Genomic DNA, 14,018 nt, shown 5'->3' with positions numbered 1-14,018 from the left:
TCTCACCTCTGATTGACTCACAGCAACACAACCATACCCCTGACTTCATTTGCTCTGCAACGTTGATGTTTTATTTCTACAAATACTACAAACCTGAAAGAGTTCTGCCATATTGTGGAGTTTCTAATGCTAACTGTTAGCTTCTACTAGCTGAGACGCACTCTGCTCCCTCCTGGATGCTAAATCAACACAGTCTGACCCGTCTCAAGTCGAGATGAGTCCACGGATGTTCACTTGACATTATGATGATCTCATATCACTGGATTTCTAATCTGAGCATTTCTCCATCTATCCTCCATCGGCAGCTAATGCAAGAGACAGGAGAAGAAGACCTGCCTGTTAAACTCAGAGTTAAGGATCATATTTAAAAAATAACACGTAAAAACAGTTTCTCAGTGAACTTGGCCTTTAAATTACCCTTCTTAAACATACTTTTGTTTTTACTTTTTATTGGATTTAAGCCGTTCAAAGAACTTTGTTTCTAGTGTAGAACAATGACCGAAACTTTTAGTTCATTGCGTAAAACCTGAAACAACATGGATCAAACTTAAACGTCTCTGCTGCATAATTATTCAAAAAGTAAAAGTTAGAAATTAGAAACCCTTAATGTTGCCTTAATAAAATGCAGTAAACGACAACATCACAACATTTTTAGACACACATCAATACGGTATGCCACTGTATAATTTTAAAATGACTTTAAATAATGAGTAATGCTTTACCCTACTGCATAAAAATGACATATATATTTAAACAAAACATTTTATTCAGTTTATTTGGCCTGAAACCAACTGATCAGTAAAGAAGTACCGGTCCTTTGGCTGGTGGTTGGGGACTACTGTATTAACAAATATGCACATCTCAATTAAGATACTAAATTCACCACAAAGAGAGAGTTAAAAAATAGAACCTAACAAGATTAATTCCAAAAATTAACATTTGAATTGAAACATTTATTTCATTTAACTTATTTTTCCACAGTAAAGTGTTGATTTAAAACAGAGTTCAATGATGAGCTTGAGTCTGACTTTACTGTTAATTAAGTATATTTTCTGAGCATTGAGGACAACATGCTTAATAAGTTATTAGCCCCCTCCCTGGCTATTGAACAGAGAATAAAAATAGGGCACGCCTGGAGGATTCATTTATCTTCACAAAGATTTTCCAAGTAAATTTGAAGGATATGTCTGAAGGACACTATGTATTAGTCGGTAATTGGATGTTAATGATGACTCCACCAGCCAATGTTACAACATCTTAGTGCTAGTGAGTGTCTTTGATTTAAACATCGATTTGATTAGATTTGTAGATACCTTTCACCTCTGCAGAGTATTTCCATAGTGAGATTGTGTTTCTGAGTGAGGGTAGAGGAGCCTGGAACGGACATTTCCTAATTAGGGTGAGTAATGACTTTAGAGCTGGGGCATGTGTGAGCACAACCCTCAGGACAAGGCACCCACCAGATAATGCAAATCCACCCACAGAGGTTCAATCAGTTAAAAGGGGTGTTTTTAATCACTGCTTACCTCATCACGTTGCCATCTCAGAAACACGTTTAGAATGTTTAAAGTCAAAACGTACGGAGATGGTGGGACAAGCTTGACGAACATCTTGCCTTGAGGGGGGAGACAGCACATTATGCCATTTTCAAAGCCATTTAGAAACTGAAATTAAATTCAAACAACAAGCCATGATACACTGTGATTAACCTCCCTCCAACCTCCACCCATCTCTGAGCTGGGGACCGCCGCTTCGTCAGGCGAAAGCAGCGGGCAAGCCCGCTGACCTGGAATTAATGACAAGTGAGAAAGCGAGCTATGAGTGATAAAACAAATGTCACGCAGTCTCCATCGCAACTTTGTCTCTTTAAATGCCTTGACTTGATTCAACTTCAAGGAGTAAATGTTAACCTCAATCCAGCCTACGGGTCACATAGTTAAACCTCAACTGCATTATCTTTCTTTTTTAAGGCCAATTTATAAAAAATCACTAAAACCTTTTAGCAAACAACCCCCAGTTGTTGCATTTTGGATTTCAATGGAATGAAATGAGTTCTCAGTAAAACAGGAGCACGCCCCGGCCAATCCCACCCCCTCTTCTGTCTTGATGAGTGGAACTTTTCTTTCTTTTATTTATTTTTTGTCTCTCTCTCGTCAATATTGATCTTCTACTGCTCACTTCTGAAAAGACAGTCACACGATTTGCCCTCTGTTTTGATCTCAAGCAAAATGAACAGTTTTTTACTTCTCCGTCAAACACAGAGCTGTTCTTAATCAAAGTAAGAGGACATCACGAAGCACCTAAATCCACTCAGAAGTGTGTTGGATAATGTTTAATTTGTACTTAACATTGGTTTAATGTTGAATTCACTGGAGTATCTTTTGCCTCTCTGTGATGTGTATCGTATGGTGTTAATTTCTGTGCACAGATGGACAAATTACCGTAAAGAAATTGGCAAAGGATGTGACTTTTTGGGGGTTGTTTTTGTTTTGTTCATCCTCACTGATCAAAACCTTTCTGCGAACTGGTTGTGTGAAAAAAAGAAAAAAAAAGAATTCTGTTGGTGGTGTAGTGTACATAGATCCTTACAAACCCCCTCATGTCTGCTGTTCAGCAGGCAGTGATTTTAGCATGAATTCCAAAGATGATTGGTAGAAACTGTTTACTCGTTTTAGTTTCATTTGACGTCCCCGCTCCCAAACAGACTGGAATCGACCGAACATTTCATCATTTTTCCACGGTTTGTCTAGAACAAAGACAATTGCCTTGAAAATATGTCTTTGCAAGAGAGAATCTAGTTGTTATCCTAAATGTTGGTATATTTATATAGGATAAAAATGCTTGTGATGCCATGTTTTTGTACAGTTTTATGTACATACAAGTGACGCTTTCTATAAAGTTCTGAGAAAAGCCGATGGCATATAAAAATTGTAACATGTTTTATTGAGATGTGCACATCTTGCCTTGGTTTGATTGACCTTTGCTGAGTCAGTGTGAATGTGGCCGTTCTATGCCTGCACTGTAGTCATTCACCGGCTCCCACCTCCTGAGGACTTACTCAGTTTTTCTGTTTATTGTGAACAGTGGATTGTCTTATCTTTCCAGTTTGTTAAACTCCTGTGTTCTGCTTTGTTCTATTTCCGCATGTTGACAAATTCTCTTGTAATACTGTAAGTCCTCATGAACTTTGTAATAAAATCACTTCAGGGAAAAAAAAAAAGGAATGCTGTCAGTGTTTTCTTTGATTTCTATTATTATTCATCACTTTCAAGTGTTTGCTTGTTACATTTGTAAGAGGTTTTACAGCCTCGGAGCTATGTTGTGTAGAGTGTGTGTTGCTCCAGAGCTAATTAAGAAGAGCAGATATTCTTGTCATGTAGGGACCAGCACCTCATTTCTGATTCAGGACGCCCAAAACAATGAAGCATTTCAGGGCTTGAAGTAAGAGAGCTCCTGGACCTTTGTTCACCATGTTTTCCTTAACGATGAACACAATGTGCCTAAAGTACACAAACCCATCATGATTTTAGTTTAAAAGACAACATTTCAGCGCAGATGAGCTCCGTGCCTTGTAAGCAGGCTTTGCACTCATGAGACACTAATTCTAAGCCATCTATGTGTTTTTGCTTAAAGTCAAAGGGAATTAAATTTGTTGAATGAACAATTATTTGATTCAGAGGGAAAAGGTGGTGTGTTCAATGTGTGGGTATTTACCTTTCAGCCTGATTTACCTGATGTTGCTTGCACATACAGTACAGAATGTAATCATGTGTGAAATACATTAATGTAACATGACTAGTTTAAGGCTTTTTTCATCCAATTATTGAATGCTGAGTATTTCCTCTCCAGTGAACAAGGAACTGTGAAACATGGCATAATGGTTTTAACTCTACATTTGTCATATTTTGTGATATTTTGAGGCATTATCATCTAAAATATTTTGTGTCTCACTGTAATCTTGGCATAACAACGAAGACATGAACCTTAGTTATGTTCATAACTGATGGTCAAATAGGGTATGTTTAGCCTTGTTTTGAGCCAATAAATATGTGGGATTTGTGCTGCAGGATGCCAGCAAAGTAGCAGGGGTGTCCACAATTGTGGCCAATGTTGGCATTAAAATACAATGTCAGAAATGATCAGGAATGGTTTTTACGTGTAAAGAAGTAGAAAAGTTGCCCAGTCTAGTTGGAATTTGTCTGGGTTACCCCAGGGAGAACATGATTCAGCTGCTGTTAAAGACAATTTGATGGTACGTCGGTTGAAAGAGTAAATGAAGTAAGATTTTTAGGGGTCGTCTTGGATTATGAACTTAATTGGAAACCCCATATAAAATATATAAAACAAAAACTGTGTAAAAGTATTGGACTTTTAAATAAACTAAAGAGTATTTTGGAGTCATCAACACTTTTTTTCCACCTCTCCTCCATATCTTATCCTCAAGGCCTTTGTCTGTCTCTGTGTGCTGGGTGCACGGCTGCTTCTGCATTTTTTCTGGGAACTGGAAACTGAAATTCACTAAAACGGATCTCGTCAGTTGGTCTCTCAACGCGATTGATAACATTTTTTCAACGATGAGAACGGGAGAAGGGGCTCCCGGATGCCCCTCCGGGACAGACCCAGTTGGACACATCATGGACTCCTGGAAACAGTGGAACTTGATCTGTCTTTCTCAGCTGTCTGTGGAGGACTCTGAAGACGTTTGGATATCCGTGTTGTTGGTGTCAGGTTTCCTGCTCATTGGCCTTGGAGGCTACCTGGCTTACCGGAAAATTAATGAGCTGTCGAGGAATACTGGCCTGATCCTGGAGCTCAGAGATGGTTTGCACCACGCTGTGAATTCACAGACTCACATAATTGTCGAGATGAATTGTAAGCTTTGGACTTTGGCTGAGATTCATTCACTGGCACTAAAGATGGATGCCTTCAAGGAGAGAGTGGACAAATCAGCACGGATTGGGATAGATTAATGTCCATTATTGGGATTTTGAGAGGTTGAGGACCAACAAACTGTAAGACAGAGAGGAAATTATCTCTGGCTGGCACCAAAAAAATGTCTAATCGGAATCTGGCGTCCTTGAGCCTGCAAGGCTCCAACGAAAACTCCCCCTCAGAAGAAATGTTCCAGGGTCACTGCAACCCTACAACTCTCAATGCTCTCCCCCTTATCCACACTGAGGTGACATGCGCTGCTTATCGTGGCTGCAGGAACTGAATTGGGGATAGTCTCAACCCACCACCCCACCTAGTGGACACTTATGTTGTGTTGTCTGAAGTCTGTTGCATTTCTGTCTGAGGTGTTTTTTGCATAGCAAAACTGCCCTCCCCGTGGAGGGTAGCTCTGAAGTGCCTTTTTTTCCCTCCACGTGAACCAACCTTCATGTAACCCTTTTATCTCTATTAAGGTAGCACGACTCAGGGTTACGAATGACCACAGTCACCAATTCTTGTCATGTGTCTTGCCCATGTATGTCTGATCTCTGAATTGTGTGTACTGGAACTCTAATTTCCCCCTGGGATTAATAAAGTATCTTTGATTTGATTGACTGATATATTATATGATTCATTTATTGTTCCATATTTGACTTATTGTAGAGGTTTGGTCAACACATATAAAACAAACACTAATCCTTTGTTTTTATTACAGAAGAAAACTATGAGAATTATATATAAAGTAGATGCTAGGGAACATACTAAGATTTATTGAATAAGTATATTGATACGTTTTTTGTGATATTGTTTGCAAAGATAAGGAAGCTCCATACTTGGTTTGTATGTAAGGTCATTCTGTAAATTATATTGTATGAGGTAGAAAGGCCTAGGTCATATAAGACTCCCCCCCTTTTTTTCACTTAGGAGACTGTTGATGATTGTATTTTGCATTAATGATGAATGAAACTGCTGCGTGAGACAAATAGATTAACAGTCAACAATTAAAATTAGCTGTATGTATTTTTGTTTTACTTTTCACAATCCCTCAAAATGCTAATTGGCTAACCCCGCTATCAAAATAAAAGCAGAGTAGTTCTGTTTTGATGAAAAATAAACTTTTTTTATTCATTTAACAGCAGAAAATGCTGGTTTAATGTTTAACATTTACTTCACGGTAATGTTCAATATTTTTTACTTCACATTAAGTTAAATATCCTCCCTATGTGTCTGAGAAAGGAGTGGTGTCTGAGACTAATGCCTACTATTACACTTTTTATATATTTATTAAACTTTTTAAAACAGTGTATTTTTTTCAAATCCACAAAAATAAATAAATAAAAAATAATAACAACAACAACAAAACATCAACATATTTTAACATTTCTAAAGCATAAAACACATTCGGGGTATTTTTGGACATTTGATTAATAAGCATCCTGATGTACCTCTTTAATAAATTAATCATTTAACTTTGCCCTATCATGCATATCTGCCATTAAAGTAGGCAGCTAATGAGTGAGTTCAGATGGTATTCTTGCACTTTAACCACTTGCGTTAAGTGTACCAACCTAATATTCACTATTTGGTAGTGAAAACACATTTTTCCACCTGAGTGGATGTTTGAAACAGAACAAAAACCACAATATGCTTTCATAGTTCTCTTAATTAGGAGGTTCAAGAAGATTTTGTAGTTCACAAACAAATTATGTTTAAAAGTAGCTATCATATTTTGTTTTCTATTGAAAGTTTTGCAAATCCCATGTTTAGTATTACAGTAAAACAGTACTTTTTTCCCCCTTATAATTAGTCAGCTGCCCACAAGCTTTTATTCAGATTCACAATCTTTCCAAGATAATACAGCTTTGGCAATGTAGAAGACTGTCTGTTGGGCTGAAGATCCAAAATATAATTTTCTGAGGGGTGGGTAATCATCAATGTTGCATTTTCCAGGTGAAAGAGAGGAGCCATCAGGCTTGTTAAAAAGCACACAGCTCCACAGCCAGCATCTATGAAGGTACGGAGGCTCATTAGTGCACATGGCATCTCTCATCTGTGAAGGCAACATTAATACTGAATGATTTATTCAGGATTTGAAGCAACATGTTCTGTCATCCAGATATCTTCTTTTTCTCTGAGAAGACCTGCTTATTTAGGGTAGAAAATGTCGAACCACCTTCTGCATGTAGGCTACAGCAGCATGGCCCCCATAGTAAGTGGCTGGGTGCAATACTTGCAAGTTGCTCTCCAAACCTGTCAGCCAGTGAAAATATTTGATGCAATATAAAATGAAAAATTACAGCAAAAGCAGTCTCTGAACTCTTGAATAAAAGAAGTCCCAGATCAAACAAAAGTAGTAAGCTTTTAGACTTACAACAATTGGTGTTCTTGTATCGAAAACATTAAAGATAATTTATTTTTCACCACTGCCCTTACATTAAGATCTTTTTTATGCACAACTCTTACTTTTTGTGCAGTCTCAACATGTTCACTTCCGTGGAAACAACAGGCACATTCAGCATTGACCAATCAGTTGGGCACAGGTCCAAAAGCGGAAACTCTCTTTTTCATTTTCTGACAAATTTTCTATCTTGGGTTGTGATCTGCAAGACATTCTGTGTTTGCCTTGTTTCATGAAGGTTACATATTTTTGGGAGCATGGAGCTTCACTGCATTATTAGTTCTTCACACCTACATGCATGCAAATGCCTTGAGAAGTGAGAAACAAAGTGCTTCACACTGCTCGAGGCCAGAGAATACATCTGAGGAGTATGGAGGGGCATAAATAAGTATTGTGAATGTGTTTTTTTTTTTTTTTTTGCTTTCTCTTTGGATAATGTGATTTTTGCAAAAAAATATGTAATCCTGATGTCATTAACAGACACAGCACTGTTCGGAGGCAACAAATTTACAACTCTGATTCACTTGTTACTCTGTTGTCCACCAACCAATTTATACTCACAGTGTATGGTGTCCGGCCATTAGTTGGCTGGATGGCGGGGAAAGTTTGCTTGACTAACTAGCAAGCTGTGCATTTCTGTAACAATTTAGTTGTATCTTGAATTTAAAATATGACTAAAGACAGTGGGGCAGCAAGTCATTTTTACATGCAGCAATCGGTATATTGCAGACTACAGTAAGGCTGAACAAATATCTCTCAATTTTAAATTGCCCTTTGCTTTGTGGACAGACTTTAACCCTTTGATGCATGAATTATGAAATCTTCAACCATGATTTTTTTAACAATTTTTTTTCATACGTCTTTAGGTGTGAATAAAACAAATTTCAAGAAAATGTTTTTTTTTGTAAAATTTTATAATTTACAAAATAATTTATTACAAGTCCACTTCAGTGGGCAGCGTGCATTCTGAGCATAAAATATGTTGGCTTGGCTTACTGAAGTCCAAACGGAGGGGCTCAAATGCAATAAAGTCTTCAACAGCTGTGCTTAATAGCAAAAACAAATAAATAACAATTGTGAGTACCTGTCCACTGTAGTGACCATTATGCATCAAAGGGTTAATAAAAAGCAACATAATGAATAAGCTAATGTCCTCTCATGGTTAGCTGCAGTATATGTTTTAAGTTATCTTCTATCCATGTGAACAAACAGTTGGGGTGTTGTCAAAACAAAAACCTTTTCTGTGGCAGACCTCAGATAATTTCTTTTTCTAGTTGCTGACTACTGTTGATTTTTTTCATTCTTATAAAACTGCTCTGTGTTAAATATATATTTCCCAGAATAAGCTTAGTTGTAACAAATTAGCTTTTAAACCAAAAAATTCAAAAAAAAAATGAAAGTTTGCCAGTTGATATAATATATTTAATCTCATGAAGAGCCAGTGGTTTTGTGATATAATAGATTAATTTACAAATTATATAAGCATGGTGGTGTTTGATTATAGAGCGTGTTACAGCTACTGCCTCTTTGCCCCAGGAGTTCAGGACCATGGTCAGTACCACACAGGCGCCCCACCAAATGTGTGTATCTGCCCTTCCTCTCTCTGTAAGACTACCTGCACAGCTGAGCCCAGTTGTCAGCAGTTAAAAGGGGGAGCTGCCAGAAGGAAAGGGGGGCTCAGATATGTGCTGATGCCCTCAGTCGCACTGTTTCTGTTTTACTGGCTAATATGTTTTAAATGGGAACTAGGCAGTTTTGGCTTGCTGTTAGCACCCCATAGAGTCCATTTGTAGAAGCAAAACTAAAACCTCCTCGCTGTGCTTTTGTCTTTTTATCACAATAATCTAACACGTGAAATGTCTCCCAGTCTTTTTTAGTGTCTACAGGAGTGATTCATCACTAAATTAAACGAATCACTTGTGTTCGTGACCTAAAACATGCAGGAAACGTGCTCGAATCAGACTGCAGCACCAGGTATGTCAGCTACATTTTTCTATGTCCCAAAAGAGCACCCGCCAGGCTGAATTTGCAAGTGAAATATTCTGGCCACAGGGGGCGACAGGGGCTGGGTGGCCTTTCATTAACCCTGTAAAGGATAATTTTAGCAAATACTGACTCAAGAAAATTATTTTAAAATATGAAAAACATTGCAAAGTATCCCTTTAATGGAGGAGCTTGACAAAGCCTCTATATGGGTTATAGCTTTATTGCTTTAATTAAATGTTGAAACAGGAGAGGAACCAGATATGTGTTTGCATCCTCCTGCCACAACGTGTTTTTCCTCAGAGGACCTCGTTCAGGTTTTGGTTAGTCAGCATTCTGTTTAGAATAATAACCAAGAGTCGGCCCTTTTGATAATTTGAAACTGCATGGGCCTTCACAGTTTAACTATTAAAAATGTAGGTTTATTATAGAACAGCCACTAAGCTTACCATCTTCATTCAAATTGTGTTCTCGTGTTAAATTAAGCCTTTTATAATATACATCTTATTTGATTTGACCATCTGGCACACACTGTTTTGTTTTCCTCTTCTTCATCCTTAGATCAGCCAAAATGGTTGTGACAAGTGTATGTTCTTGTCTTGTTGATTAAAGGTAACAATGGAGTTTCTCAGGGATCTATTCTGGGACCTATTTCATTTTAATTAAAAATTTCCCACTGTTACATTTACGGAATACCAAATCTTTGCAGATGACTCCAATCTTTACCATCCAATTTTCTTTTAGCTGTCCAAAGTTATAAAAGGAGTATTTATCATTATGGCCAAATGAGTAGCTATAGGCTTCAATGAAACCAAGATGTGAATTGATGCACACAGGAAAAACACATGCTTGTTACGATTATTTAAATAGAAAAGTATTGGAGAATAATAGTCTATCCATTTGCAACACATCCAAATCTACCCCATCAATCATTCTCTCCAAGTGGCCATGGCTACAGCTTAGGTTCATTTTAAAAAAATCTATTTTAATAACTTGAAATGTTTGTTTAATCTTGAATAATGTATGCAAATCTGATGACAAAGAAAATATGTGGACCCAGAAGTAGACCAAGAAGGCAGGAAACTGCTTATAAACTAAAACTGTTCATTATTTTTCGGTAAAAATTTAATTTGATCTTTTTTTTATTGTGCTTGTGAAGTGCCTTGCATTTTTTACCTTGAAAGCTGCTATACAAAAAGAAAACTTTCTTCTAACTGTTTCATTAATGAGAACAAAAGGTTAATATAACAAAAGAAATAAAAAATAAAAACAATGTACAGCAGAAACTACAAAAGCAAAGAACACCACGGGGAGCCTATCAGTAGGGTACCACAAGGAATGACTGCGAACAAATGTAATACTGTGGAGGGTGATCACTAAGTAAAGGCAGCTGGACTGATTAACTCATGGAAACAGGTGAGTGGGTGGCTGAACAACATGAGGGAACAGAGGGAAACAATGAGGAGATAACACAGGGAATAATAATCAAACCAAAACAGAACACAGAAGACCCATCTACTCTGAAACAAAGAAAAGCATGACCAAGAGTCAAGTAAAACTACAAAACAATACCAAAACGCCACCAATATGACAATTGATGGACCAATTTAAAGAAAAGCAACAACTAGAGCTAGAGAAGCTAAGTCCAATGAGAAAGGGTTGAATCATTTAATATTAAGAAGGCTCTAGAATACACATCAGTGAATGGTTTGGAGTTATGCATTACTTTCTTTGAAGAAAAAGTGGTTGACTTGCCAATGTTTTTTTTTACCACTACCACTTGATTGTGTTTTAAGCTCAGTGCACTGTTGATTTTTTTATTATGATTGTATTTTATTTGTGTGATGTATGCTTTTAATCATTTAGTGAAATGATTATTTAATTCTTTCAAACACCCCCCCCCCCCACCCCCCACCCCACCCCCCACCCCCCGACACACACACACACACACACACACACACCAAAAATGCATTGAATATTGAAGAAGCAACCCACTCTGCATGGCTCTGGCTCTTGTGTACTGATAATATTTCATTGAAAGATTAAGCAGATACCCTTAGACTGCTCATCATCCTTGCTGGCCAACAGGACATGAGGTTTTTTGTTCTCTGGAATTAAAGCCCCCCACCCCATCTCCTTTGTGTAAGCCGCGCGCGCGCGCGCACACACACACACACACACACACACACACACACACACACACACACACACACACACACATTCACAGTTGCAAGTTAACACTGTAGCTGAGCTCGGTGTAGAGCTTTGTCTTATAAAGATTTCAGTGTAGTCAATAATTGTCTTCCTCCCTCTCTTGCATTACCTCAGCCAACACTGTCAGATCTGACACTGGATGTATAATGGTTACGCAAAAATGGCTCATCACATTTAATTGAATTTTGCAGATGTGAGGCATCACTGTTTTCCTCTTAAAATAATTAGATTCCAAACATCCTACATCACATTACAATGAGAACGATGAGTCCACCACTTTAGAAGCTTTGAATAGTTAATGGATTGTAAGAAGGAGCTTCGTTATGTCGCTGTCTTTGAATGAAATTGAACTATTCAGCATCCCCCCCCCCCCTTTTTTTTTTTACTAAAAGGAACCCCAGTTGTTGAGATTTTTTCAGTCCCAAAATGATCAAATGATCTTGTCTGCTTAAAATATGTCTTGTTCAAACCCATTGGGTATTTTCATTGTTACAAAATTCCTAAAGTTTACTGCATATTCTGAAATGTCATGGCCATTTTGATTTGACAAATGAATTCTGGATGAAAGATGAAATAAAATGGCCTGTCAAGAGCTACCCTTTCTGTTATTCTGCAGCCCTTACCGGCCAGGAACAAATATATCGATCCAATGCAACATGTTTCTGGTGCCACTTTTTGTTGTAGTTTCCAGCAGAAAGGTAGCAAAGAAAATAACACAAGCCCTCAAAGATTTTGTTTAGATAACAGAAGGACAAAAACAGCTTTGTCTCATGGCTGTGCTCATGTTTTGTTTTCTCTGATCTATTGGGTAAATTGTCAGTTAGCAGAGATAAAGAGCTTGTTAGAGGACTTTATAAAAGTAGTACCTAACAGCTACTTTTGGCAACTTATTCCATCAGACTATTGACGACATGTTCTCTTTCAAACTTGAAACAAGCAGAATTTAAATAAATGAACATTTAAACATATCAGAAATCTACTAAATGTATCAGAAATCAACCAGCAGGATCTAAAATTTAAGTCATATTAGCTTATAAACAGGAGAGCAACCTTTGCTCTATTTAGAACATGGCCTGTGTTGAGGGTCTGACCTCATGAGGAAATTACTATGCAGTGATTTTCTCCAAAATGACTGTGCTTAAATTGCTTTGAAAAGCAAATAATCATATCAGCGCCAAGAAACTTCATTTCCCATGATGCTTTGCACACAGAAGCATTGTGATGACGTCACCGCCTAATACCAGAAACACAGAGCTTTCCCGCGAACTCAGACTATAAATCATCAGGAAAGACAAAGGAACCTCGTTCTTTTGCCCAGGATACCTGGCGGTAAGGACACGCTTGTCGAACGCTCCGACTCCCTTGAACGCGGAAGCTCTAAGTGCCCAAGTTGAGCCACGCAACCGCTACAAAGCCACTCCAACTCCATCACGACCTGACTGGGAACGAGCGGAGCTCCATCCAGCTCTCAGAGACGCTGTAGGTTGTCAAACTCAGCACAAAAGAAACTTCGTTCTCTTTGTGTCCAGCCCGTGGAGAAACACTCACGGAGAACGCCAAACAACGGAGAAAGCGACAACTCCATCAAACCGACGGACGACGCCAAACTGCGGAGAAACACGGAGAACCGTCAAATCAAAAGAGGGAGGGACGCCTCGCTCTTCTGGTGATCAGAAACTCATCTCTTTCTCTCATTCTTTCCTTCTCCCGTTTCCTCTATAGTCCAGAATAAGCAATAAACCGCGTCTATTGCTTAAAAGTAGCTTCTTGTTTTCCTCTTTCGTTCCCAAACACGTCCGTCGGGTCATTTTGAAAGAATAAACTGCTTATTAATCATTGTTTGGTATCTTTAAATGTTTCCTACTATGGCCAAGTGGTGAAACTAAAAGATATAATTTGTGATTAATCTTTTGTGTTGTTTCATGATCCTTTGAAATGTTTTGAGTGATTTAAGGTTAAGTTACTACTGATTCTAAGTGCCTTGGAAGTTAAAGTGCAAGTTGCCACCCACACTTTAGCCAGACAAAGGGGTCAGCCATCTTGCATACAGACTCCATTTTAGAAACACACACACACATACATACACACAAAACACCTTGAACATTATTTTGAATATACATCCTTTTATTATATCACATGGTTATTAGTCATTTATGCCACTGTTTATTCATTTGACTAATTGTTAATTAAACGTTATAAAATTCAGATTTTCGTCTCCAGTAGCTTTGTTGTGTCGAAGAGAAGTCTCTGCTCTGAGGATTCTACGAACTTCAAGAAAGACTGATAAGAGTTTTGGATTCAATTTTTCCCCGGTTAAAGGGGAATGGTGCCCCGTATATCTAAGAATATCTTAATTAATTAATAAATCAGTAAATATTCCCATATTTACAGAATTTATTGAAGAATCCAAAAGTAAGTTAAAGCGTACGAATTGTTCGCTCCTAATAACCCCAACATTAATTGGTGCAGCCCGTGTGAGCCTTGGATACAC

Source organism: Nothobranchius furzeri, chromosome 10, assembly GCF_043380555.1.
Source record: "Nothobranchius furzeri strain GRZ-AD chromosome 10, NfurGRZ-RIMD1, whole genome shotgun sequence".
Taxonomy (NCBI): Eukaryota; Metazoa; Chordata; class Actinopteri; order Cyprinodontiformes; family Nothobranchiidae; genus Nothobranchius; species Nothobranchius furzeri.
This window is presented reverse-complemented; position numbering follows the sequence as displayed.